At 40.5% G+C, this 27,554-nt stretch overlaps 1 long non-coding RNA gene across 1 annotated transcript in view; it reads left to right on the top strand.

The window, feature by feature from the left end:
• LOC133480971 (uncharacterized) overlaps nt 1-27,554 on the top strand; it is a 42,607-nt gene that overhangs the window by 12,648 nt on the left and 2,405 nt on the right. The window contains exons 4-5 of the long non-coding RNA XR_009789410.1: nt 23,516-23,635; nt 23,976-24,070. This is a non-coding gene — a long non-coding RNA (uncharacterized LOC133480971). The remainder of the gene's footprint in view (nt 1-23,515; nt 23,636-23,975; nt 24,071-27,554) is intronic.

The following is a 27,554-nucleotide window of genomic DNA, read 5'->3' on the forward strand; positions in this document are numbered from 1 at the left end:
GGACGTTGTATCAACAAGCGACCAGGGAAGGCACTGTTTCTGTGAGTGGTATCCTAATCCTGATTACCTGGGGGGATGGAGCAGCCATCTTTATGGTCACAAGCGAGCTGTGGTAAGGGCAGGTAGCCAAATAGAAGTGTAAGAGCCCACAGGGATAATAACAGCGTCCAAGCAAAGAATGAGCAAATATCCAAACAGGACAAACGGGCAGGTGGTCAAATGAAGCGGCAGCAGAGTCTCCCTGGTGGGCCACAATCCAACTGATGGGTGGGGAGACGGCCAGGCAGGCTCCACTGGAGCCAGTGTGTCCCTTAAAACAAATGATCCTGGCTCGAGTGGCAGTACTCCCATGCCACTGATAACAGTAACACCTTTCCCGTCACCATCACATTATGCAAATCAAAGGGGGTAATTGTGTGAATGCTGAGAGACAAGCATTCCCACTAACGTATTGTGAGTTAAAAAATATTACACTACATTCCAAGTTATTATGCAAATGATATTTTTCTCTGATTTTTCTTCATAATCAATACAAATGACAGTCAACATAATTTTCAAGTAACCAACCGTTAGAGTATAATCAAATAAGGGGGTCATAACTTGTAACTTGACCAGTAAGATGTTTTTGAAATAGATTTGATTTCAGTAAATATGACCTCCTAATACTGCAAATTTAACAAATTACTATTATCAGTTCTTTCAAACCAATAAAAAAATGTCTTAAACACTGTTGTGCATAATAATTTGAAACAGTGCTATTTAAGTTTTTATGTTTGAAAAATATATTGTTCTTATTTTGAGGTTTGTTTGAAAACATTCAAATTATAGTTGATGACTTGAAAATGATGCAGAATGTTTTTTGTATCGAACATTTTGGAAAATCTGAGAGAAATGGCATTTGCATAATAATTTTAAATGCAGTCTAGGCTATAGGTATTTCTTAAACCATGCACAATCGCAGCACTATTATTCACTCAACTATTTCTCAGTTTCCCTCTTTTTGTGCCAATTAAAGTAAATATCAAAATACAAGCGCAACAAAAAGACGTCAGGGACAAACAAGTAATGAGTTATGTTAATTCAACAGATGGCAGGTTGCGCAAAATGGACATTACTCAAGGCTGACTCCTCGGAATCCTGAAAAAAGGGTTGTGGCCGCTGAGTTGGTGGCCTGAGCTTTTAGTTCAGTGGTTAGCTGTCAAGCCAGGTGACGTTGGTCACATGGGTTTGAGCCTCAGGGAAAACCGCGCCAGATGACTGCCATTATATTAACATAATTTTGCATTTCATCTTGGTGACATCATCTCATCCTAGGTTTCCCTCAGTGCATTATGTTTCAGGCAAATGGGGCTGCCGTGGCCACTGGGAACACAGTATACCCTTTCCCAGAACGTTCCCGCTGTGTCAGACCGAAGCAGAACACAACACACCGAATCCCACCGGGTCCATAAACTGTCACACACCTAGACATGCTGCAATTGGATGCGACGAAATGGCTACCATACACGCTAGCTTACTGTGGGAACTGTGACAAAATGTGGCAAAAAGGGACAAAAACATGCAACAACCAAAGCAGACAAAACTTGAAAGGACCGGAATACATATGCTGCAGGTCCCACTACGGAGTATGTCTGAGTCTCTGAGTGTTCTTACGCACATTACTTTACATTACGTACAGCTCACTGGGTTTCTCAACATCATCGTGACTACTGTAGCAATTTTTTTGACCGTTTAAAAATCTGACATGGCATACACATGTATTTTTTGCTGTTCCCTCTGTTTTTTTTCACATTCCTCCTGTTTTGTTCATGGTGGCCTAAATGTGATTGCCCTGGCTGCCAGCAACAAAGGCATTTTCTACTTTAAATCTAGTAATTCTCGCTATAAATTTTTCCATGGGATCAAGCTGCTGTTCATTGTCAACGACATCATCATGTCAGCTAAGCATTCGGTTCTGGTGGTTTTATCTTATGGTTTTCTTGATTGAGAACAATGATGCTTTTGTGTTGATGACACTATTCAACGCTAATAACGGTGTTGATATCAATGAAATTCGATATTTATGTGATGGGGCTTACAGACAAACAAACAAAAACAATGTAAAACATTTAAACTTTTTGTCGGTGTGCTGAGGCACTGTTCCCATTTGAACAATTTCATTTCTAAAATGGCTCCATGTCATAATATTGCTTTGACAAAAAAATTGCAAACATTATTTACTATATTATAGCAAGATGGCCACAGACTGTAATACTTCTCCCTGAGTGCAGGTCTGTTTCTATATTAGATGGCTGGGGTGATAAATGCACTCTAGGTGTTTTGGCCTATGTGTGTTTTTATTGAACAAGACTATCTGACTTGTGAACATAAAACATTGTATAAAAGCCGAGTAGCTGTGATACACACTCTCAAATTAATGATTGTGGATCGTATTTCCTCTATGGGCAAAGCATTATAAACAACAAGTGGAAAGAGGAGACTGCCTTTTAGACGAACTAAGAACTTTCCATTTAAGGAAATACACTGATTTGCTTTAATCCTATATATGGACAAAAGAGGCATGGAGCTGCAGTGTTGACTGGTCAAGAGAGGGGCATTAGGATGCTGCCCTAAATAAAATGGAATTGGTATCCAAGTATTTAGCATTTACAGTTTTTACTGTCCTCATGACCTTTAATAACATTTTGGAGTGTGTCTGAGATTTTTTAAATAATTCGTCCTGAAATATATTTGTGAAGTCAGTTGGTCGGTTATTGTCCAATATCCAATGTCCAATAGGAACGGGTTGAAGTTCTTGAACATCAAACTCTTCTAACCATACATTGATGGAGCTTGCTTTGTGTGCAATAGAAGAGGGCCTTGACAAACTAATAAAAATGTATTGGTGAATTAAAGGTCCTGTAGTTTGTCTATTTAGACCTCCATAGAGTGACAATATAGCATGGACTAGTAAAAAAGTGTCAATTTCATTTAAAAAAACAGATGGTTTTGTTATACAAATGTCCTCTGACAGCTACATCTGTTTGACCTAGTTTTGTATCCTTGTAGAGTTTTGTACTGCGCAGGCGTCGTCCGGCGGAACTTTGAAGGAGGAAGGAGTGCGCGCCGGTGCGAGTGTGTACAGTAGCAAGTGTAGTGACGGCGACCGGGGAAAAGTTGTGATTAGCGGAGGACCCGTTGACGTTGAATGTGCAGAGAAGCTAATAAAGCCATTAAAGCAGCAAATCGGTGCTTCGTGCCTTTATTGTTGCCGCCACCCAGCTCAGCTGTGCAACGAGAGAAGGGAGTTAACCCCTGCGTCTCCCGACCACGGTCAGGTGACCGTAGCAGGAAAGGTTAACACTTTGTATGAAGAAGCTAAAATACATTAAAATAAAAAAATAAGATGCTGTACTTACCATTACTGCTGAGAGTGTGAAAAAAGGAGGGCAAAAAAGGCAATGATACTCCCGCCGCACAAACACAGACAAGCACTATGCACTAGCTAAGCAAAAACACTATGGCGCTGGGACAAAATGGTGGACGAGGCACGGGCATTGTAAAGTCGAAACGTCGTAGGTCGAGTGCGTAACTCGAGGACTTCCTGTACAAATAAACCCTACCCCGACAAGCCATGGAAACAATAAAGTGAGGCAAACACCAACTTTTATTTCAATGAACCAAAGACTGCAGAAGAAAACTGGAATATATGAGAGATTTTTTTGGTCTTCAGAATGCTAGTGATTATGAACCATTGGCACAACATTTTTTTCCTTTCACTTGAATATAAAAAAAAATTCAACCGCTCTCCATTTATGGTGTATTACCATTATTGCTAACGGTGAGACTCCGTCAAGCAGTCTGGCACCTGCGGCCATGCGTGGAAATTGGTGCAAAACTCTAGTCTAAATGTAAATGGACTCGAATAATTGTTATCTACTGTGATACCTGTTCTCATTGCCTACTCTTTTTAGGGGGTTCACTTTTCTCCCAACGAGCATAATTAGGATTTAATGCCCGCATATGCTTGCTAAAAGGGGGTCAGATAAGGATGAACTGCATTATCGAAACTGGAACCTCTGTTTGTAAGTCTGTTCAATTTAAGCAGAAAAGTGTGGTTTTGTCTGGGAGGAAAAAAAAAAGATAGCAATTTACTGCAGTGAGTTTGATATTGACATATTATTTTTTTTATGTTTATAATTTGTTTCCTTTTGTGGAACTTGCACAGTGCCAAAAATATTCTCTCTTTCAGTCTTTTCCAGAATCACTGATTCTATGAAGTGCTATTGATACCCATTTTAAAATAGTTTTTTTTGCATCCTTAACTCAGAATAAGGCATAACCCTATCCAGGCTGGGTTGGTGTTGGTATTACTGTTTGAACAACTTACAATGTCATTTATTTTTGGCACCTGAACAACACTTTTCATTTCAATACATTCTTCCTGACCAGCCTGTTACCACTCACCCACAAGTGACTGCAAAGCTTCCACCCCTGCATGTCACTCTTTCTGTCTTTCACTTATACTATATATATAAATATATATATATATATAGCCAATGAGAGGCAGTCATTGAAGTATGTTACTTAACCGAACAGCTGCTATTTGTCAGTCGAGGGGTGCTTTCAATGCCCTCGTATAAAGAGTTAGCCTCTGGTCTCCTGGATTTAGGATGTGATAAATTAATTGCCCAGTGTTTAGGCAGCGGTATCGTCGGTCCTCTATCTCCGGTACACTACAAAAGAGGTTAAAAAACATCCGTCCAAACAGAGATTAAACATGTAGTACAATATATACGATAGCCAGCCCCTTATACTGTTATCAAATTATCTTTCCATCACAGAGCTCATTTAACGCCCTCATCAGATCACAAAATGGATCGAAATTGTACTCCTCTACATCATGTTCTTACAACGATGATGTAAGCATTCACACATCGCAAGGAATCTCTTCAGATGGTTTTATGTTATTGACTCCTTTACTAATACATTTCAATCAATGATTGTTTGCCCTATACTTGCAGTCTTGATTTGGATTCTCCAGCTCTCATCAATGTGCTTTGTTTTTTCTGTCATCCAATCCGCTCCCAACATGCTAACTTGTTCTCCCCAGCCGTGTGAGGCTGAGTCAGAGTCTACTTAGCGGCTGATATGTAAACTCAAGTCCTTGTCTAATGTTCTTGTCCCATGTATTGTTTGTTTTAAATGTCTTTTTAACTCCCAGCTGAGTTGTTTTGCTGAAGCATGTCTGCTTTAAGATCCACACCCAACTGTGACAATCATGTTACCAGGCAAAATAGAAGTTGCCCCGATTAATCCGACATATCAAATCTAGAAAGCTTCAACAAATTGAAAAAAAAACTGATAAACCATATCATCACAGCCTTGGAGATAGATTGGTGTGTGTTTTTTTTAATGTGAAGGTGTGAGAAACTGTAAAATGGGCATCATCTCTCCAAGTAAATCACCAACTTGATTATAATGCTTTGTGATTCAAAACCAATGCAAAGGGTCCTGCTTTATAATCCATGCATCCATCCATTTTCCATACCACTTATTCTCACTAGGTTCACAGGGGTGCTGGAGCCTATCCCATCTGACTCTGGCCGAGAGGCGGGGACGCCCTGAAATGGACGCCACCCAATCACAGCGCACATCAACAAACCACCATTCGCACTCACATTCACACCGATGGGCAATTTGAAGTCTTCAATTAACCTACTATGCATGTTTTGGATGTGGGAGGAAACTGGAGTACCTGGGGGAAAAAAACACACAGGTACAGGGAGAATATCCCAAATCCACACCTACGAGGCTGGATTTGAACCCGGGTCCTCAGAACTTTAAGGCATATGTGCTAGCCAGTCATCCGCACTGCTTTTTAATTTACTTCTGAAATTGAAGTAACAAGGAGAATGTAAAAAAAGTTACATCTATATCACCTGGCTCGTACCAAAGCTGCTTTGTGCATTCTATAACAGCCATTCCCACAACACTTTTTCACCTGCAGCCTCGTTCAGCTATACTCCATTGTCTTCCAATCTGCCTCATTGGCGCTATCCCAGCATCTGTGGAACTGAAGCAATGGCTCAGGTTTTGTGGTGAATTGCTGCTGCCTAAAGGCAAAGAGATAGGAATAACCAGACACATATTCTGGCATGGGGGGGGGACTGGCTTTGTGTGTACTTTCATTGTTCTTCTATTGTTCTGCTGTTTTTCAGCATGTTTCATAAGAACCACAGGGTGCCTTTTGAAGATGATATTCGAGAGATCAATATGAATGGGTGTTGTCAGTAGGGACATGACCCTATTTTATGTACTGTAAGTGCCCTGATCTGTAGTACTATGGTTTGAACGATGAGCAGTCAAATCTCATGACAGGATCCAGGCACTGGTCTGGTTTTAATCTTGAATAAATAAATCACAGTGTAATACCTGTCCCACATAATTCCACCACTACATTTGTGGTTGGAATATAGACTTGAGTCAAAGGTAAAGCAGATGGTGCACAGCATTTCTCGAAGTGGGAAAAAGGGTTGTTGATGCAGGTAAATGGGAAGAACTTGTTGGATGAAGGGTACAACACCAATTGTGGCAGACATAAGAAAAGATCTGACTCCCTTGTCATGACAGTTCCTTTTTGGCTAAAGTGACGGGTGGAAGTCCCAGATTGAGTTACTCTGATTTAGAAGATTGCATAGACTGACGCGCCGGGATAAAGGATAGACACGCCATGTTCGATGTAACCCTAGCCAGTTGCCGGTCTCCAGGTTAATTAATAGGATTAGCGGGGCAGCTGTTCATGGCTTGTTAGGAGACCAGGTTACACCTGGAACACAGGTAGCGGTGGGCTTTTCCGTGTAGCATAAAATTGCAACACTGAACACTATTGTGTTTTTAGGAAACGACCATGAAAGTACTTAGAAGCAATCTTGCATGTCTTATGTCCATCTTGACACTTCCCTACTGTATTTTTGGCTAGTATTTTCTTACATGCACACTTGCTGCCTGCTCATTCAGGTCGGAAGAAGAAATTTCACTTGCTCCTGCACACAGACACACAACTCATACAACTGTCCTGATCTGAAGGGTTAATGTTTTCGGAAGGAGAGGATTAAATTGAATCTTTCATTTGTAACATCTTTCAGGACTGTTGTGTACACATTCTTTAGAGATTATTTTCTGGCAAACAACTACTCAATTAACAGTGAAAATATAGTTGCGGGGGTTGTTTGGTTGTAATTATAGGCCCTAACTGAATCTCTTCACATTCCCTTATTTGATACTGTTGAAATGTTTTTGGGGTGCAAATTCATTGGCCTTTGTCTGTGTAACTGACCCTGTGAAAGAAACCTTTTCTTAGTAACTATGACAACTACAAGTTCTTTTTTTATACAACCCTGAAATTCAAAACTTGAACAAAGTCTTTGAAAGAGAACGTAGCTGGACTACAAAGAGGCCATTTTTGCAAGTTTGGCTAAAACAATGCCAGAGGGTGCTCTTATGCTTTCCAACAAAACCTGATCAGGGTTTGGTTTTGTTTCATGTTTTTTAATTTGACTGGCAGAGGTAGAAAAAGTAAAACTTCACTAACACTTGATTAACATCACTTTTGTGATGTTAGTATTCACTGAGAAGAATGGTCATCTTTTTAGACACTATTATTAATTCACTATGGTCATTTTTTTCCTTATTGGAAATACAACTCTAAAGGCTTATAATGAGGATGGCCTATGTGTACTAATGGGTGAGCATTCCATTCAGGAGAAAAAAAAAAGCAAGGATAGGAGACGGATTAATGGCTGATATGGGGTGTCTAAATCCTCTGGCTTGTAAATTTAGACCTTCTTTCCTAGCCCTGTCACTCCAAGTCCACTTCTTGACTTCGCTTGACACTGCTCAATCAGCTTACTATATGGACTATGGGCATCGTTATTAGTAAATTAAGCCTTTTCTCTCAGTGCACCGCTACATGCATTGCAGAGGACAAATCAACTACACTGTAGTTATTTGGCCTGCTCTATTAATTGTACAGAGTCAAGAGAGACTTCAGGGTGTGAAAAATGTTTACATGTCCAATATTTAGAGAGTCAAGGACGAAGATTCCTGTAAAATGAAAATGTTAACAATTCTTCTTACATCTGAGGATTTCTATTATTATCTGTGTTTTTTAAATTGATTTATGAAGACTCTAAATTGTCCGTAGGTGTGAATGTGAGTGCGAATGGTTGTTTGTTTCTATGTGCTCTGCGATTGGCTGGCGACCGGTTCAGGGTGTACCCCGCCTCCTGCCCGATGATAGCTGAGATAGGCTCCAGCACTCCCGCGACCCTTGTGAGGAGAAGCGGATCAGAGAATGGATGGATGGATGGACTTGTTTCCATGAATTTTTTCAATGATCTTTTTTTGGGGGGGAAATTTTTTTTTGTTTGTTTTGCCCTTCCTTCTCTGCCAAAACTAACATCATTGGAAGCCATACAAGCAACTAATTAATTCACACGCCTAACTATAAGTACATTTAACTTCTACCAAAGTTAAATAAAACTTATGTTAATTAGCTAATGTCCTAACTTGCGTTAAATTGAATTGACTTGCAGTGATAGCATCACACACAGTCAAGTCAATTTGTTTAACTAAATCCTAAATTTGATTTATTTATCAAAGCTAAATAAATTGATTAGTTAAATTAGTTTAAAATTTAGTTGACAAGCTGATTTTTCTCACTCCACCTAAATGCCTTTGCAATTGTTTTAAATCCGAAATTAAATTGCTAAATCTCACGCAGCAATTTTAATTTGATCGAATTAATTTGTACCCAAAATTTGACAACAATTTTGTTCTATTCAATTACTGCTTCTACGCACATTCCCAAGTACTTTTAAAGTTACGTGACACCATAGTTAGCGAATGCTATTTAATTGTTTAACAATTAATTACATCGCTTTTATTGTGCATCTATTCCAAATTAGACGCACCGCTCAAACGAGCTGGGGGACTTCAATGCTCACGTGGGCAACGACAGTGAGACCTGGAAGGGCGTGATGGGAAGGAACGACAACCCCCCCCCATCCCCCCTCCCCCACACGATCAGAACCCGAGAGGTGTTCTGTGTTTGGAATTATGTGCTCACCACGGATTGTCCATAACGAACACCAAGTTCAGGCATAAAGGTGTCCACACGTGCACTTGGCACCAGGACACCCGAGGTCGCAGTTCGATGATCAACTTTGTGGTCGTGTCATCGGACTTGCGGCTGCATGTATTGGACACTCGGGTGAAGAGAGGGGCAGAGCTGTCAACTGATCACCACCTGGAAAATGAGCAAGGTAATGAAGAAAAATATTTTTTCTGAATGTGAAGTTGCTCAATGAAGTGGAGGCACGCAAGAAAATCATCTTTGGCACGCTGTCCTACGGCGTTAACAACACTCGAAAGAGGAGTGAATGGGACAGCGCGTGTGCGGCTGTCAATGCTGTGGAGACAGAATAGTGCGCACACGCTGAACTAAAAAAGAAATGGTCAGACATTAAGATGGATGTGAAGCGGAGGACAGCTGCCCACGGCCAAAGTGTGGCCAAAAAAAGGCGGAAGAACTAGCGCGGAGGGCCTCACCTCATTCGAGGAGAGAATCGCTGCGATCATGGGTGACGCTGCTCTCTCAAGGGTGATGGGAGGACATCTGGCTGACTATGATCACCCCACAAGGTTAATACCATGTATTTTTAGAACTCATAACAAATGTGTTCATACAGTAACCTACACACAGCCCTGTGAGATAAAGGTTCATGCGTAAATGTTGTATGTGGTATTTGTAATAAATCTTTTGAATTCAAATAGAAGCACATAAGCATGTCAAAGAGGATATCAAAAACTTTGACTCCTTTTTGATTACTCAATTTATTATTTATTATTATTCAGCCACCTCGCCGAGATGCTTCCATACCTCCACAGGAATGTCATCAGGACCAACTGCCTTTCCATTTTTCATCCTCTTTAATGCCTTTCTAACTTCCCCCTTACTAATCATTGCCACTTCCCATCTCTATCCCTCTGTCTGGCCAACCTGTATAGATCATTTTCTCCTTCTTTAGTGTCCAACCTGGCATACATGTCATCATATGCCTCTTGTTTGGCCTCTGCCACCTCCACCTTTGCCCTATGTCGCATCTCAATGTATTCCTTTCACCTCTCCTCGGTCCTCTCAATGTCCCACTTCTTCTTAGGTAACCTTTTTCCTTGTATGGTTTCCTGTACTGTGAGGTTCCACCACCAAGTCTCCTACTCTTCTTTCCTGCCAGAAGATGCACCAAGTACTCTCCTGCTTGCCTCTCTGATCACCTTGGCTGCATTGGTCCAGTATTCTGGAAGCTCCTCCTGTCCACCGAGAGCCTGTCTCACCTCTTCCCAAAAAGCTGCACAACACTGGTCCTGTCTCAGCTTCCACCACATGGTTCTCTGCTCTGCCTTTTTCTTCCTAATCTTCCTCCACAAACCACCATCCTATGCTGTCTAGCCACACTCTCCCCTACCACTACCTTACAGTTGGTAACCTCCTTCAGATTACATCGTCACTCTATGTTCCTGCCTTTTCTGGAAAAATGTGTCCACTACAGCCATTTGCATCCTTTTTGCAGAGTCTACCACCATCTGTCCCTCCAAGTTCCTTTACTGGATGCCGTACTTACCCATCACTTCTTCATCACCCCTATTTCCTTCACCAACATGTCCATTACAATCTGCACCCATCACGACTCACTCTTTCTGGGATGCTCAGAACTACTTCGTCTAGATCCTTCCAGAATTTCTCTTTCACCTCTAAGTCACATCCTACCTGTGGGGCATAGCCACTAATCACATTACACAGAACACCCTCAATTTCAAGTTTCAGCCTCATCACTCGATCTGATACTCTTTTCACCTCCAAGACATTCTTAGTCAACTCTTTTAAAATAACCCAGACTCCCTTTCTCTTCCCATCCACACCATGGTAAAATAATTTAAACCCTGCCCCTAAACTTCTAGCCTTACTGCCTTTCCACCTGATCTCCTGAACAAACAATATATCAACTTTTCTCCTAATCATCATGTCAACCAACTCCTGAGATTTTTCTGTCATAGTCCCAACATTCAAAGCCCCCACATTCAGTTCTAGGCTCTGTGCTTTCCTCTTCTCTTTCTGCCGAAGAACCTGCTTTCCACCTCTTCTTCTTTGACCCACAGTACCTGAATTTCCACCGGTGGCCTGCAGGTTGACGGCGCCGGTGGCGGACGTTGTTAACCCGGGTCACGACCGATCCGGTATGGAATTCATTGTGCGTCTTTAAAGTCCTCAATAAAAATACGGCGAGATATAGTCATTCGTAGATTATCTTGAAGTGCCATTATTTTAAGCATGAAAACATGCTGGAAAATAAATGAAATAGCCTTGAGTTAATATATCTTTGACAATATATTTACATCAACTATTCCCATAATACACTGCTCAGGTATTCCAGATATACAAGTTAACATTTTTAATGAACAACAACATAATACACAAGTCTCATTTGATATGACAAGAGGGGAAAAATAAACTGCCGTCAGGGTTTGTTGAATATTATTGAACTGTCAAATTTTGGCTTCAAACTAAAGACACTGTTGTAGAACTGAAGCTTATCATGGCCTTATATGTGAAACTTTAATCGTGTGAAGAGTGAAGCACATTTATTATAATCCACTGCAAATGCAATTGAGAGCGAAGAAGTTGATTAAGAGGGGGGGCAAGCGAGTCAGTGTGCCGTAACCAGAGGCCTGTTGCTGCTCCAATAAGTGTAACGAGAGTGAATGTAGCACTCAGCACTGGCGTTTTGCTAATCCTGTTTTTGTAATGTAGTCTTTGCGCCCCCATCTTTCAATTATCATGAAGCGAAGTGAGGCCTGAGAAGCTCCACGTGCTGCAAAGTTTTATCCAATTACTCGCTCCAAAGCTTTGTATTTTCATCTCTATTATAGATGAATTTTGATGTTTCTGCAATGTCATTTGAAGTTTCCCTCCCCGCTTTGATATACAGTGAAGCAACAGTCAAAATCTGTGTGGATAAGCTAACATAGGCATGAAACTGGTTATGCACTAAACAAAAATAAATACAACAAATTACAGAATCATTAGATTTTTGTGCTTCATTTTTTTCCCTCCAAAAAGCACATGGTAAGATGATTTGTTTTAATTGATGTTGATTGGTTTATTAGCATGCTAATGTAAAAAGGTTCATAGGTATAGTATGCCGTAGGATTTCTGTGCAACTTTGTGGAGGGGGGTCTCAATGGCCAAGGACAAACACAATAACAGTTGTTTAAATCAAGATAACGGTGGAGATGCTTAACAATGATCCAACTTAACCAGATCCAACATTTGGAGCTGGAGGTAAAATTCCACTTAAACTTTGCTGTCTATTTTTGCTGCACACCACACAGATGATTAGATCACAAGCATGCGGGCTTGCAAGGTGTGTGAAGTCAGATTCAAGGGGTGTGCAAACAGTACTGCACCTCTGGGTGTGGGTTTGCTGCCTTTCTGAAAGACACTTCGACAGCAGTTGGAAAGCAGACTATCATCTCGCCAACAAATAGTTGAAATTTGTTTGTATCATGACTCTCAGGTTCCAAAGCTGCTACTGCCCATATAGTTTTGCCTATTACAATTTCTCTAGGTATTGTTCAACCTGTCATATGTACAGCTAACATTGTTCACTCCTCTTGAGTGAAACTGCTTGTTGCAGTCTGTTACTTGTTTTCCCACAAGCCACTGATCATGCGGCTGTCAGAAATATTTCCTTTTGCGGTTTTGGATCTGCCAGACCTCATAAAGTGATAGTGGGGTTGTCCACTTCCTTTGCCACAGATTTTAGTTATTATTTGAGGTGACATAATGTCCTATCTTTCATTGGGCTTTTATGGAGAGATATATGGGTTCCTGCTGTAAATCTTGTTTCAATATTTCACAGTGTGTAGCTGCACACAGTAGTTTTTTTTTTTTTTGTTTTTTTTTACAGAAGGACATCTTGTAAGGCTTCAATAAAGTTTGGATGACACACTTTACAATTTAAATTGCACTAAAAAGATGCAATTAATTACTTTTGTGCCAGTGGTATAGACCTTCCTTAATCATTTCAAGTGACATATGAACAGGCCTAAACTTGGGCATTCACTTACTTGGATGTGCACCTGCTAACTCTTCCTTTAAAGTCATAGTTAACTCATTCACTGCCAGCCTTCCCAGTTAAAATGGATATTTGACTTCTAAAGCAGTCAATGGCAGTGAATGTGTTAATAAGATTCCCTGATAGTATAACACATGATCAAATTGTGACAATGCTTACCTGGGTTTATGAGTCCCAGAATTAAGTAGATAAAATCAACTCCTCTGGGAGGCAAGGAGACCTAAATTACCTTTTTCACTCATTAAAAAGCAGTCGTAGCCCATCCATATCTTACTCTGATTTGGGAGGCGGGGGTTAAAGGGTGGCGGCATGGTGGCCGACTGGTTAGAGCGTCAGCCTCACAGTTCTGAGGACTCGGGTTCAATTCCCGGCCCCGCCTGTGTGGAGTTTGCATGTTCTCCCCGTGCCTGCGTGGGTTTTCTCCGGGCACTCCGGTTTCCTCCCACATCCCAAAAACATGCATTAATTGGAGACTCTAAATTGCCCGTAGGTATGAATGTGAGTGCGGATGGTTGTTTGTATATATGTGCCCTGCGATTGGCTGGCAACCAGTTCAGGGTGTACCCCGCCTCCTGCCCAATGACAGCTGGGATAGGCTCCAGCACGCCCGCGACCCTAGTGAGGAGAAGCAGCTCAGAAAATGGATGGATGGATGGGTTAAAGGGTTTCCTCCAGAAGCTGTCAACTTACTGACCCAGTAAGTATGTATCAGCCATGTTCGGTGAGAACTATCCATTATGCATCCACAGAAGGGCTATGTCTTAATTTTATAGTGGGTCTTGATTAAATATGGATAGACACCTACTGGTAATTACTTAAGAGAATAGTCAGTATAGTCTGTTAGCTCTCTGCAGCCAAAGGCAATGAGAGACAACTCCAAGGAGGGAAAGAGAAAGTTCACTGTTCTGCAGCTTTCTCCATTTCAACCTTCCACCAAGTCTACATCGATCTAATCAGCATGGATGCCTTTTGACAGGAAATCAATCTGAGTCTTCCTAATAAAGCACTTCTCATTTTTAAGTTGCACCTCTACACTGCTGCCTCAGGATGACCATGAGAGGGCTGCTTATTTTACATTTGGATGGAATAAATGCCTCCTGAATATAAACTTTAAGTTTATTGGAGTGTGGTTGTGCATGTGTGTGTGGCACCTATTCCAAAGCAAGAGTGCTCCACATGTGTACAGTATAAAAGAGGGCATAGTTCAGTTTGTAAAATCTTAAGCATTGGTTTGAAATAATGTATTTTTATTGAAATTAGCGACAGTATCACAATGCTTCTATTCAACTTAAATGCATTGCCAAAGCTAAGAATGATTAGTCTCTACTCTAGTTGATCCACTGCTCACTGCTGAAACTGACTCCGCCCTCTAGCTTCATGCCAGTATGATCATTTGAATTTCAGCCAATGTGTTGAACCTGGGAAGCCCATCAGGCAAGGGCTCAAAAGCAACTAAATTAATTGTCAACCATCACCTGATAATCCAGCCCTACTTTATTATTATTATTATTTATATATCAATTGTCCTCTTTAGGGTCATGAGTGAGTCTATCCCTGCTGACTTTGGGTGACCCTGGACTAGTCGCCAGTCAATCGCAGACGTTATAACCTTACTTGGGAAATCCAGATAATACCTCATCCATATCTCACAGTACTGTTACACAAAGTATCACCTGCAGGTCACTATACTGACACATCAGATGCATCCAAATACAAAATGAGCACTCACACAAATGTATAGACACACGTACTAAATTGTGGTCCCAGCTCAACAATGTGTGGATAATCTCCTTTTTATCTTGCCTTGTATCATTCACTAGGTCAACAGCCAGATTATCCTACTCCTTGTATCTATATATATATATATATCCTTTATCATCTGCTGAGGATATGTTGCTGTTTGCCAGGCCTGTCCTGCTGCCTCCAATGCCACTGAAATAGATGCAGTCTTACAGATATGGACAATGGATTTGGACTTTGTAGGTGTTTTGAGTAATATACAATAGGAATACGAACAAGCGGTACACACTGGTGGTGTGCAAAGAGGAGGGGGTGAACGTGGCGATCCAAACGGTCCAAATGGGCTTTGGTGGGCCTCCGTCGACGATCTGTTTTCAGGTGCATACAAGTTGTATCAGCCCCCTCCTCCGCGTTGATGATGTCATGTCTTCGCCCAGGGCGGCACCGGAGCTTTGCACGCCACTGGTACACACATACAGTACATCTATACTCAATATAAGAAACTCGTGCAGCATGAATTAGGAGTTACATGCAGAAAATAGTGAATAAGGGAAAAAGGTAAATTGCACGAGACTGACATCAATAAATAAATTTATAGAGCACTATATGACAATGAAAAGTTTTACAATGTATGACATGCACATTTTTTAAAATAAAATTGTACTATGGCAATATATATATATATTTTTACTGTAGATAGTTTATACCTTATCTTTTAGTTATAGTATAATTTGAAGCCAGCCTAACCCTAACTTGTACAGTAACTATGGTTGATAAGGATCTCAACACTCAATTAAAAAGCACATTTTGTGTTGACCATAATTATTAAAAATAAGTAGTTGACCAAGATGTCATATTATATTATTATAAGAACTATACAACTATTTCTCTTTCAAATAAATGGGCTTATGTGAAGTTCTATTTAAACAAAATGGGATGCTGGTAATAATTTGCTAATCAAAACACCATAAGGGAGCTTAGCAGTAAGCTCTAGTATTGTGCATATCACATGTTCAATTACATTTGTCAAGTGGACAACATGTATATTTGCGTTTAGTTTCTTGTGCACTCCAAGTATCGAGAAGTAACATCATTACTTAAAGCTCTAATTACCTTAATTCTGCACCTAATCCTTTTAACTGTTACAATCCTAATTAAAGCACTGTAAATATTTTCCACGGCTGGATAAGTTTGATTTGGATGACCTTAAGGATAGACTAGAACAGAGATTGACAAAGACCCTCTTATCCAACATTACTGACTCCTGACCTTAGAAATGTTTTTCTGGATGAAACACAAACACACTCCAAAATCTTGTAGAAAATATTCCCAGAAGAATGGAGGGTCTTTGAACCTTATTGTTCTTTCAAGTTCACTTGATGTCATGTCTCAATACTTTTGTCTATACAGTCTATTTTACGATCTTTAAAGTGGTTATAATTGGGGCACATTATTTTTGATAAATGTTTTAAAACTATGTCGTGCGTTCAGACAACTACGTGTTCTACTAAACTGTAGTTTTGTGCTGTTGAAATAAAGTAGATAACTCCCAAAATGTTTTGCTCGAACGCAGCTAATCTGTCTTTAATGAATTGCAGTTTTGATAAAAATGGATTTCCAAAGAAAGGCAGCACTCATCAATACGAACAAGATTCAAATTGTTGCTGTAAGATGTAGATCCCCTACTGTTGTAGGGCTCATAGGTGAACATCTTTCTGTCAAGTGCAAGTAAATGTTACCAAACTGTTTTTCAACCATCTGCAGACCTTGATGAACGACGTATGGGCAAAACGCCTTGAGAAGGAACTGATCTCGGGGAGTTTGGCAAGCTTTTATCCATGAAGAGTTTTTGGATTAAGGAAATCAATGATAAAGCAAATACAGTATCTCACTGAGCCAAACTTCTGCCTGCTATGGCTCTCATCCCTGCATATCAAAAAGTGACATGTGAAGGGGAGCAGAGTGCAAATGTGAGGTGCTGAAAGTGAGAGAGTTAGGATGTTGCCACAGAACCATCTGGCTACTTTGGACTTTCATTTCTGCTCTCAGAAAATCAAAGACATACCTTCATTGCAGACGTGAAAAAGTAGGAACTGTTACGCATTAGTCTATTTCTGTCCTTACTCCCTACTTGGGGGGTTTCAATCTACCAACAGAACAGTTATTTACATAGGTTACAAACTTACAGTAGTTTTGGAATGAAATTAAGATAGCTCATCAATTATACTACAAACATGCTTTTTCAAATGGGCATCTAGTGAAAGTTTTTTAAATGTAATTTAAAAAAGCGGTTGAATAACGCAATCTGCGCAACAGTACCTAAGTAGTCTTTTTTATTTGTCTTACTTACACGTTTCTCTCGTCTTTTGTCTTAAACCCGATGCTAATATAAAGCCAATCCCGATTTTGACCCTTCCCTACCAAGGACGTCAAACACCAGACCATCTTATGTTTAATAAGATTATCCTAAAAGGTGATCCTGTGGACAAGTAACTTTTAAGTCATTGAAAGGGTTCCAAACGCAGCACCATGACTCAGGAACAAGGAAACGGCCGTTAAAAAAAAAAAACAAAGAAAAGAAAAAAAAAAAAACATTGTGTGTGTGTAGAAAATTGGGTTCCCCAGACTGCAAGAAGTATTTTCCATAGCAAGTCCTTTTTGATGAAATTGCCATTTTACAATGGTCCGGTCAACAGCAACCTTCAGAACCACTCAGGGAACATTTGTTTAGCTTAATGCTGATAAGAGACTTACAGTTGAATCATTACGGATAAAAGCGATTTTCCTCTTCGATGGAGGTAAAAAAATAAATGAAAAAGAAATTGGATCACACCAGAACAAAGACTTCTCAGTGATTGCAGCATGTTATATTTTGCTTCTTTTTTCCTTTTGTGTGAGGTGGAAATGTTTCCAAAATCATGAAGAGATTCACATCATAAGTAGAAAAAAAACTGTAAAACTACCTAAGGCTACACTGTGACAGTGTGTGCTTCCGCGAGCTTGTCACTTACCTTCCACACCTATTAAAAATGTGCAAGCTTTGATCATCCCTCAAATGAATGGGCAGTGTAAATTTAGATGTTGTGTTTGTAAAACCTTTTTGTTTCTCTACTCACTTAACCATAATCATAACTGCTTAAGGCATGCCAGTAGCTTTTCTTTTTGGGGATACTTTATGTTTAATGGCAGAGAATGACTGCCAAAAAAGATGCACTGCATTCATTGGCGCAAAGTATTGTTACACCTGAACAGTGAGGTAGTGTGGGTTACCAGTGCTCGGTTTCAGTCAAATAATTTGCATAAAACAGACACTTTACATTTTGATCACTACTACTTCTACTACAACTACTGTAATGTTTCGTTTTCCTTTTGATGATTTATAGCTGCCATAATTTATTACCCTGATCTAACCGTCGCCCCTTTGGTAAGATTAAGTATTAAGTAGTCCAACTGGTCGAGTAATTCATTGACTATGTGTAAACTGACTGTGTGTCATTCATTCGTCTTCTGTTCCGCTTATCCTCACTAGGGTCGCGGGCGTGCTGGAGCCTATCCCAGCGATCTTCGGTCGAGAGGTGGGGTACACCCTAAATTGGTCGCCAGCCAATCGCAGCGCACATACAAACAAACAACCATTCGCACTCACATTCACCCCTACGGGCAATTTAGAGTCTTCAATTAACCTACCCTGCATTTTTTTGGGATGTGGGAGGAAACTGGAGTGCCCGGAGAAAACCCACGCAGCCACGGGGAGAACATGCAAACTCCACACAGGCGGGGCCAGGATTTGAACCACGATCCTCAGAACTGTGAGGCAGATGTGCTAACCAGTCGGTCACCGTGCTGCCCTGACTGTGTGTAAACTTACTATAAACTGTTGCACAGGGGTGTCTAAAGTCAGGCCCGCCAGCTATTTGCAGGCCACCATCCACTTTATGACTGCTCGTGGCATATACTAAAAATAACATTTGACTCAACCCGCAACCCGATTTTAACACCAACATCCCCCGTCTGTTTTCGTACTAGAGCGGCTCCAACTACCGGAGACAAATTCCTTGTGTGTTTTTTGGACATACTTGGCAAATAAAGATGATTCTGATTTTGATTCTGATTGCTGCTATACCGCTGATATCTACGACAACTACGACTAATAAGCCTGGGATGATACTAAATCACTTAATCGCATGACAAATGAAAATGAACTTAATAATTTGCCAACCTTGCTATTTTGCCATAAGCAGCACGTGTGTTTGTTTTCCACCTCTCCTGCTTCCAAAGAGAATAGATGACTGTAGGGTTCACTCTGTGCATCGGTAAGCACCTGGGCGCGTTTGTTCCCTCTTGTCAGTAATCTAGTCTCTTTTGATCTGCTCATTTCATACACAGACATGCAGCATGTGAGCCTCGTGAGGGCCAACACATGGTAATGTAGGCAAAATTAAGAGGAAAAAGAGGACCATTACACAGCCAAAAATCAAACCCGCTGTGGGTATATTTCGCCCGTAAACTGAATGAGCAAGGTGAGCGCATCAATACGGACGAGTAAGTATGTCAAATTTGTTCCCAAGTGGTGGCAAGTCAGGCAACACAACAAACTTGCATGTCCATTTATACAAAAAACAAAACATAACAGTTTACATAACATCACAGTTTAACTGAGCTGCCTCAGTGTTAGCATTACTGTAGACATTTTTTTTCACTCATCCGATCACGACTTCACTTATGTTCAGCGTGCTGTTTCAGAGCACGTCAAAAACAGCACGCTATTACTTCGACACATGATGAAGCCTCCTTTGCACAATATAATATAATTGCAAGTGTAGCACTGAGGTGACTTGTCATTTATTCTAACAAAGTGAAAGACACACTTTTGATTGCGGTGGCACGCTTCTTCGTTGGTTTTCGGCACTTTGTTGTTTTTTGCCACTTCTTCGTTGGTTTCGTTGATGTGTTCTTTTTCGGCTCGGCGAACTGCAGGCATCGAAACTAGAAACCGAATTGTTTTAATTTTAATGTTAGTCCCGCTTCCCGCTTCCAATTGATTCTCGATGCCCAATATGTGGGACAATCTATCGTCCAACTAAATTTCCTATCATCGTGTACTGCATATCATTAAATTTTTTCTACTTCAAATAACGATTGTCTTAGCTGCCAGGCTATGATTTAAGCGCGAGGACAGTGATTCTCAAAGTGTGGTCCGAGTACCCACAGTGGTACGCCAACTTCCTCAAGTGGTATGTAAACAAATTACTGAATTAAATGTTAAAACACAGACTCTAAATTGCCCGTAGGTGTGACTGTGAGTGCGACTGGTTGTTTGTTTGTATGTGCCCTGCGATTGGCTGGCAACCAGTTCAGGGTGTACCCCGCCTCCTGCCCGATGACAGCTGGGATAGGCTCCAGCACGCCCACGACCCTAGTGAGAAGAAGAGGCTCAGAAAATGGATGGATGGATGGATGTTAAAACACTGCATAACGTAACAGTGGCTTATTTATTTATTTATTTATTTATTTAATCCAGTGCAGTATATTTTTTGTACACTTCAGTTGTATTTAACTTATAAGTGCAATTCATTTGCATTTAATCATTTACAAGCAATGTTTTCAAACATTTATTTAGTTCTAATTCTTATGTAACTTAAACATGGAATCAATTTTAATTGAATCATTATTTAAGTACAGGTTTTCATTTTCTTGTATTTTAGCTGAATCTTAATCTGCAAACTGTAAAAACTATAAAATATACTTTTCAGGAATAAAACCTCAGCCTGGTTTTTGATGAACAGTTGCGCCTGCTGCGCTATTACATCTTAATGTTTGTTATTATGGTGATACTTGGAGTGCCAAGCGCTATTTTTAGGTGTTACTCGGTGAAAAGAAGTTTGAGAACCATTGAGGTAGTGGAAAACGTATTTTGAGAAGATGAATACTGACATTAACTCTTTATTATTGTGGGTTACCACTCTAATTCAGGATTTGTTCTCTGATTACTTGTACTGCTCCCACAAGCCATGTGTTTTTGAACAATACATGTTGGGAATTGAAAATTACTGCATTTTCCCCCACAACGGTGTGAAAGATTACGTTTTCTTTTCAACTGCCCCCATGTTTTCCTTGAGCGCACACGTCTGCGGTCCTTAGCTGCGACGTTCTTTTCTGTAGAGAAAGAAAAAGTATTTGAACTCCACCAAACAGAAACATTCTCTTTCTCCCACAAACCAAACCGACGAAAACAGACAAAATCTAAAATACTGGAGCTAAGCAATGCGGTGTGACAAAATAACAGGTCCTAAATTGCCTGAAATCCAGTAAAGGGTAACATGGGGTGCCAACTGACGCATGCACACAGCCAAAAAAGCCATCAGTCATAATATTTAACCTCTTCTGTTTATCGTTGTGTCATGTCTTTTCTTCCCTCTGATGTGCTGCCAGTGAATGCCCAGAGTTTCTTCTTTGACAAATGGTTTTCTGCAATATTTCTTTGAAAACAGGAATATTATGAGATACAGACTATAGAGGACATAACAGATAGGAAAAAGTGACGTATGTACAATCACTTTATCAGGCCAAAGATTATAGGAAGCCTGTCAAGCCCGGACAGCACGTGCAAATTTGTCTACAGATCTCCACCAAAGTCTGCAATACTTTAGTTCTGTCCCCCTCCCTCTCAATGATTTCATACTTCATTCTGACACGAATTACTCCCTTTTCTAGCAGATGGCCCAGACATCTGAGACCTCAAACTGAGATTACCCTCAGACCGGTGGATGTCTGCATATCATAAGTGTGGGGTATGGGCCCTGAGAAAGTTTGGGAGACAATTTGTGAGAAAATTGCTTGCTTTTATGTGAATGACACGCTCATTTATCTCAATGGTCAAGAAAATCCCACAACTTTTAAATCAAGCACAAGTCCAACTGTGACATGTTTCATCATGTGCTGTGCAGGAAACAGGCTAGCGATTTAGACTAAGATATTTGAGAAGATACTGTATAAGGAGTCAGCAGACTCCTGGCAGGTCCTCTTTAAGGGAGGGAGGAGGAGTGGGGAAGCAGAGAAGCATGATGTTGGAGAATCTTATCCATTAGAAAATCCTGGCCTGGGTTTTCTCTTCTCAAGTTCCAGTCTCCCTCCTGCTCCCTCTGCTTAGGAAATACAGTACATCTATGCATCTGTCCTCAGAATTGTTGATTTATGGCAACGATATAGAAAGAGAATCCTACAGTTTCCCTGCATGTGTTTTTTATTTATAGCCAACAAATTGAAAAGTGAGCTCATCTTCCAGCTCTTTGTTTCTCCTTGTTCAGTTTTCCTCACACTATGCAACAATCCATTATTTACAGTGATACATCTGGAAAGAGTTACAGTCACCTTTCAACCACAAGAAGGAAACATCAGTCCATTAGAAGCATGCTGATTTGGGGAAGATGTTAGCAATGAGAACAACAGTGGGTGGCTATGAGATAATGTTCATTGCCCACAAGTAGCAATCCATATTTGATGGGTTTGACAATTGCCTTCAATTGGAATATTCTTCAACAGGGTGTTCTGCTCATTTTTTTGTTTTATAGCCAGTGATCACTAGATCACAGAATCCCCTTAATAGTGTACAGCACAATAGATGACTAGAAATCCAAAGAAAGAAGGGTAATGAAAAAAGGTACATACTGTATCCGTATACTGTATAAACGACACTGATTTTATAGACATTATTCATTACTTTTAGCAATACATTTAATAATCATCGCAAACACAGGAAATGCAAAAACAATATCAAAATATTCAAAATGATGGCCAAGAAGACTTAAGCTTTTTAAACCCCATGAGACATTATTTACATTATAAAATAGTGAATAGTGAAAAGTGTACTATTCAGGTAAGAATTGTGAGAAAAATGCAGATTTACTATACAGTTACTATAGAAACCAATGATATAGTATCTGTCCATATAAAACTAAATATAACTCAGATCAGGATGTTATGGTTTCATGCCATGTTTGATTGTAACCAGCACTAAAGAAAGTAAAGACTACTGAACGTTCCAGAAAAAATTCTGGAATTATTAATGTATATTGGCTGTAGTGTTACTGTATTTTAGGGTAATTGTTTTCTTAGTGCAACTTTGCTGGAGGTATAAAATTATATAAATTGCTTTTATACTACTAAATTTTCCCATTTAATGCATATAGCGAAACAAAATAGAAGTTGCAAAATTGAGTGAAGAAACAGATTGGCTTGACATGAGAAATTAAAACAGATTATCATCATATACTGTGATGCCTGGCCTCGAGTGCGGTTTCTATTACCGCATTTTCAGTTATGGATAATGTGTTATATATAGTTTTTATTAAGTTATGGATTTACAGTAGTCTTGATAACACACTCACACATGCCCCGAATGCGCCCTTTTCTCTCCCCCCCCCCCCCCCCCCCCCCCCCACACACACCTTATCTTACTTCCATTGGTCTGAGCTATTTTGGGTTCTTAAAATGGAACTCTTCTCCACTAACAAGTACGGTTTGCAGTAGCATAGCCTTGGGGGAGCAGACTGCAGGTTTCTATTCTTCCAACCTGTGACCTCCTTCCCTCCTTCTAGATCCACCTCCCTGTGTGATACTGAAGGCAAAGACTGCTGTTAACTAGGGAGACACCCTCCCATACAGATACAGTAGATTCCCTGTATGCTGAGCCTTCAGGCTTCAGATAGCCAATAAAGGTAATCCTCCCTCAGCGACTCACGTTGTAGTAGATGGTTTATATCTTTTTTGGCACAAGTGTCAGGTGTGGTGGACATAATGGTATGGATTTGAACAGGATGAGGTCATTTTTTCACTGCAGGTAAGAAGACAAAAAATGCCTTTTGAATATATCCTTCAAGTGTTCAAAACCAACTAACTCTGTACTGACAATTTTACATTTCCACTTTTCGGAATTATACCATGCTGAAACATGTGAAATAAGCAAGCCGTGTGTACTAGTGTTGTATGGCGAAGGTTTCCAAGCGGAAGCTCAATAGCTACCGCCATCACTCACACTCACACTTTTCGACTTTGCAGAACCCTTACTGGGAGATAAGGCTTTGGATCCCCTTGGCTCTACAGTTTGATCAATCTGCAGATTTACAGCCAGCCCTGCAGCACACTGATGAAGCGTAAGAGCGGTAAATTCTGCTCCACTCATAGGAAACTCTGCTCTCTATCTCGCTCATGTATTGATATAACTGTTGAATTAATTCCTTGCTCGTTCTGGTTTTTCGGTCTGGAAAAAATAGCGGATGCCTGATCTTGTTCTTTTCATGTTCATATTTCTGTTTGGTCTTTCCCACTCTTTATGTGCCTGGTTACTAAAAAAAGGAACACATCTGTGAAAAAGTGTGTGCACTTTTGAATTGTGTCTTAGGTAATATAGCAGAGTATGTGGAAAAAATATTAATTAATAAGCAGGTGCCATCCATTTTCTATAGGCTGCCAATGGTCCTCATCAGGGACACTGGTGAGCAGGAGCCTTTCCCAGCTGACTTTGGACAAGAGTAAACCATGAACTGGTCGCCAGTCAATCGCAGGGCACTTACAGACAGACAACCATTTTTAAACCATGTGTAAACCCACCCGAGCACGGGGAGGACTTGCATACGCTATGTTCCAACAGCACTTTGACCCAGATTTCCTGAATGTGAGGCAGACTTACTAACCACAATATTCCTTGCTGTCCCTTACCCCTTAGACATTTTGGACAATCATATGCCTTAAATTTCTGTTCTAGTATGACTGTTCCAGTGCACACAACAAGGTCCATAAAGGCATGACCTCACAATTATTCTTCTGGGTGGATGGACAAGCTAAGAGCCATATTCACAGCAGTGTATAGAAGCTGTTATAGCTGCACCACAGGGAACAACTCTACGGGCTCTATTTTCCTGACTAGTGCAAATCCGGTGCAGCGCGTCGTTTAACTCTGGGTGGGTTAGAACAGGTTGTCATAATCTCGCAGACACGCGCCACAGGTGTATTTAACAAAAGGGCCTGTCTGCGCCAGTGGGCGTAAACACAGCCGACTTTATTCTCTGCCAAAAGTGGCTTATTTCACTCATTCCCTTTAAGTGAGGTGCAATGACAGTTTTGCATGCATGTAGAGTGATCCACGCGTGACTGTATGGATCATCGTCACTTGGCTGGTGTGGCAAAAGATGTGATTAAATACAGGATCTGTTGGTGATAACCGCGGGCAAAAGAAACTGGGTGCACAACCGTTGCAAGCAAAGAGATTTGAGAATTTCATTGTAAATGCTGCAAAAAAAATAAATACAATTTAAAAAATCACAGCCATGTTCTCTGGAGGGGCTGCTGTAGCCTCCACATCCTCTGCGACAGCAATGCTTCAGCAACAGCAGGTTGCCAAATAGAGGAGATGAAAGTTGTGCCTGTGCCTCTCGCAAAAACTGCCGCCGGTGTAGCTACCAAAGCTACTAGCTCACAGATGCATATCATCTTCCTGGTTTTGGACACACCCGTCACCATGGGCAGGCCAAAGGTGGCCGTGGCCACCAATCAAGATGCTTGTGCCATCCCACTTGAGAAACGGATCTCTAAAAACAAAGATTTTGTTGTATTTGCATTTCATTTTATCATAGTAGCTATGTTTGTGTTAAGAAATACTAATATTAGGTTATTTATCGCCCTGGGATTGGCTGGCGACCAGTTCATGGTGTAGCCCACCTCTCTCCCGAAGATAGCTGGGATAGGCTCCAGCACACCCGTGACCCTAGTGAGGATAAAGCGGTACAGAAAATAGATGGATGGAAGGTTTATTTATCACTAAGACATTTAAAATATGAAGAAAGAATGGTGTGATTATTATGATTACGTGGAACCTAATCTGCAACATCGAATCACGGCCTGACTGGGAAAAAAAAAAGTCAGGCTGGTGCGTTATGCATAGGCCTGTTGCCGCACAAGACACACGGTCTAATCTAATGACTTTAACCAGTAATTTATGAATACATTTCATTTCCATGTCGCACCTCCCCCTAAATATGCCTCTAAAAAATGCCTGTTGAGTTTTAATCAGGTGCCAAAGGTAGGTTTAGAGCCCTCCAATTCCTCCAGCCAGTTAAAACTATAATTTCTCTTACGATATTTTTAGGAGGGATGCATGGAGCTGATGAAGTAAGCACAAAACCGGGTTCGCCTTTTCTTTAATTGTGAAAGGAGGTAGCTCTGTAAAAGAATTATCGGGAGGGGGCGCGGGTCTTGACGGCAATCGACCTAACCTTTTGACCTGATTTTGTGGATGGGGGAATACCTGAGTAGGGATAAGATAAAAGCCCCAAGCTTTCCAACATATGGTTCAAATTCCACTCAGGTTTGAATAACCTCTTTTTACATTGTATTACCAAGGGTCTGGTGAGGGAATATTTGAATTTTGAGCACCAAATTTCCAGTATCACGATCAGCAAATTCATGATGACAGCTCTGACTATCTCCTAAGAGCTCAAGCCAACACCCTATATATTTAGTCGTATCTACAGTAGAACCTCCAAAGTCAAACACAATCTGTTCCCTGAAATAAATACGATTTGGAATCATTTTGTTCCAGCATCAAAATTGTCATCTTATAAATGTTACATGCAATATGTTTGTTGTTACATTTTAATATTAACTGTTGGTTGCAGGTTGGCTCTGGGTAATTAACCATTCCAAAAATGATACGTTCATGAAGATGGTGATATAAAAAGATAAACCTTAACTTCCACATAAGTATAAAATAAAATACGGTGGTCAGTTGACACCTGGCTAGCTACTGGTTAGCACGAGATGCTAACGTTGCAGTTTAAAGATGAACTTGCTACTCCTTGTCAAATGAGAGGACAGACTTCGTTCAAATGCAAATATCTGTTCATAAAAAGCAGGTTGATTTTGTATGAGAATCCAATAAAGAATGGGAACCCAAAACAGGAAGTAGACAACACTAAATATAACCTGATTTTGTATGAGAATCCAATTAAGAATGGGAACCCAAAACAGGAAGTAGACAAAACTAAATATAACCTTAACATCACTTAATAGAAGTGACAATTATGCTCAGTAGTCTACATGGTTAATGGCGATCGTCTCCAACTGGTACTCGGTAATACTGGACAAAAGTTCTTCAACTGCACCGGAGTCTACTGTTTTGAATGCGAGTCTGCTTACTTCACGGAAGATTCATGTGAATCTACTCTTCAAATCACTGTTTGCTCATTTTGTGAACTTTAAGGCATTCAAGAGTTGAGGTTCTACTGTATGACCAATCTAAGGTGGTCAGGGGGGCGGTAAAAGTTGCTTCTTGTTCGAAACAGAAATAGACTCTGATCTCCTTCCCACAACACTTTTGCACCTTTTTTTTCTGCAGCCAGATTGTTGCTGACAGAGGATCAAACAATCCATTCCTCAAATGCCCTCGTGTATTCCTTGTGTGCATGTTTGTGCTCAGCTCAAAATGTAAGCTCTATCTAGTATGGTGAGATGTATTTGTGTACCTTTCATGCGTGCCAAAACTTGAGTTTACAAAGTGCTGATGTCTGGAGCAAGCATGACAGATAAGGCATTCCTATAAGGGAGCACAACACACAGAGGAAGCAAGGCCCAGGAGGGAGG

This window comes from Phyllopteryx taeniolatus, chromosome 7 (assembly GCF_024500385.1).
Source record: "Phyllopteryx taeniolatus isolate TA_2022b chromosome 7, UOR_Ptae_1.2, whole genome shotgun sequence".
Taxonomy (NCBI): Eukaryota; Metazoa; Chordata; class Actinopteri; order Syngnathiformes; family Syngnathidae; genus Phyllopteryx; species Phyllopteryx taeniolatus.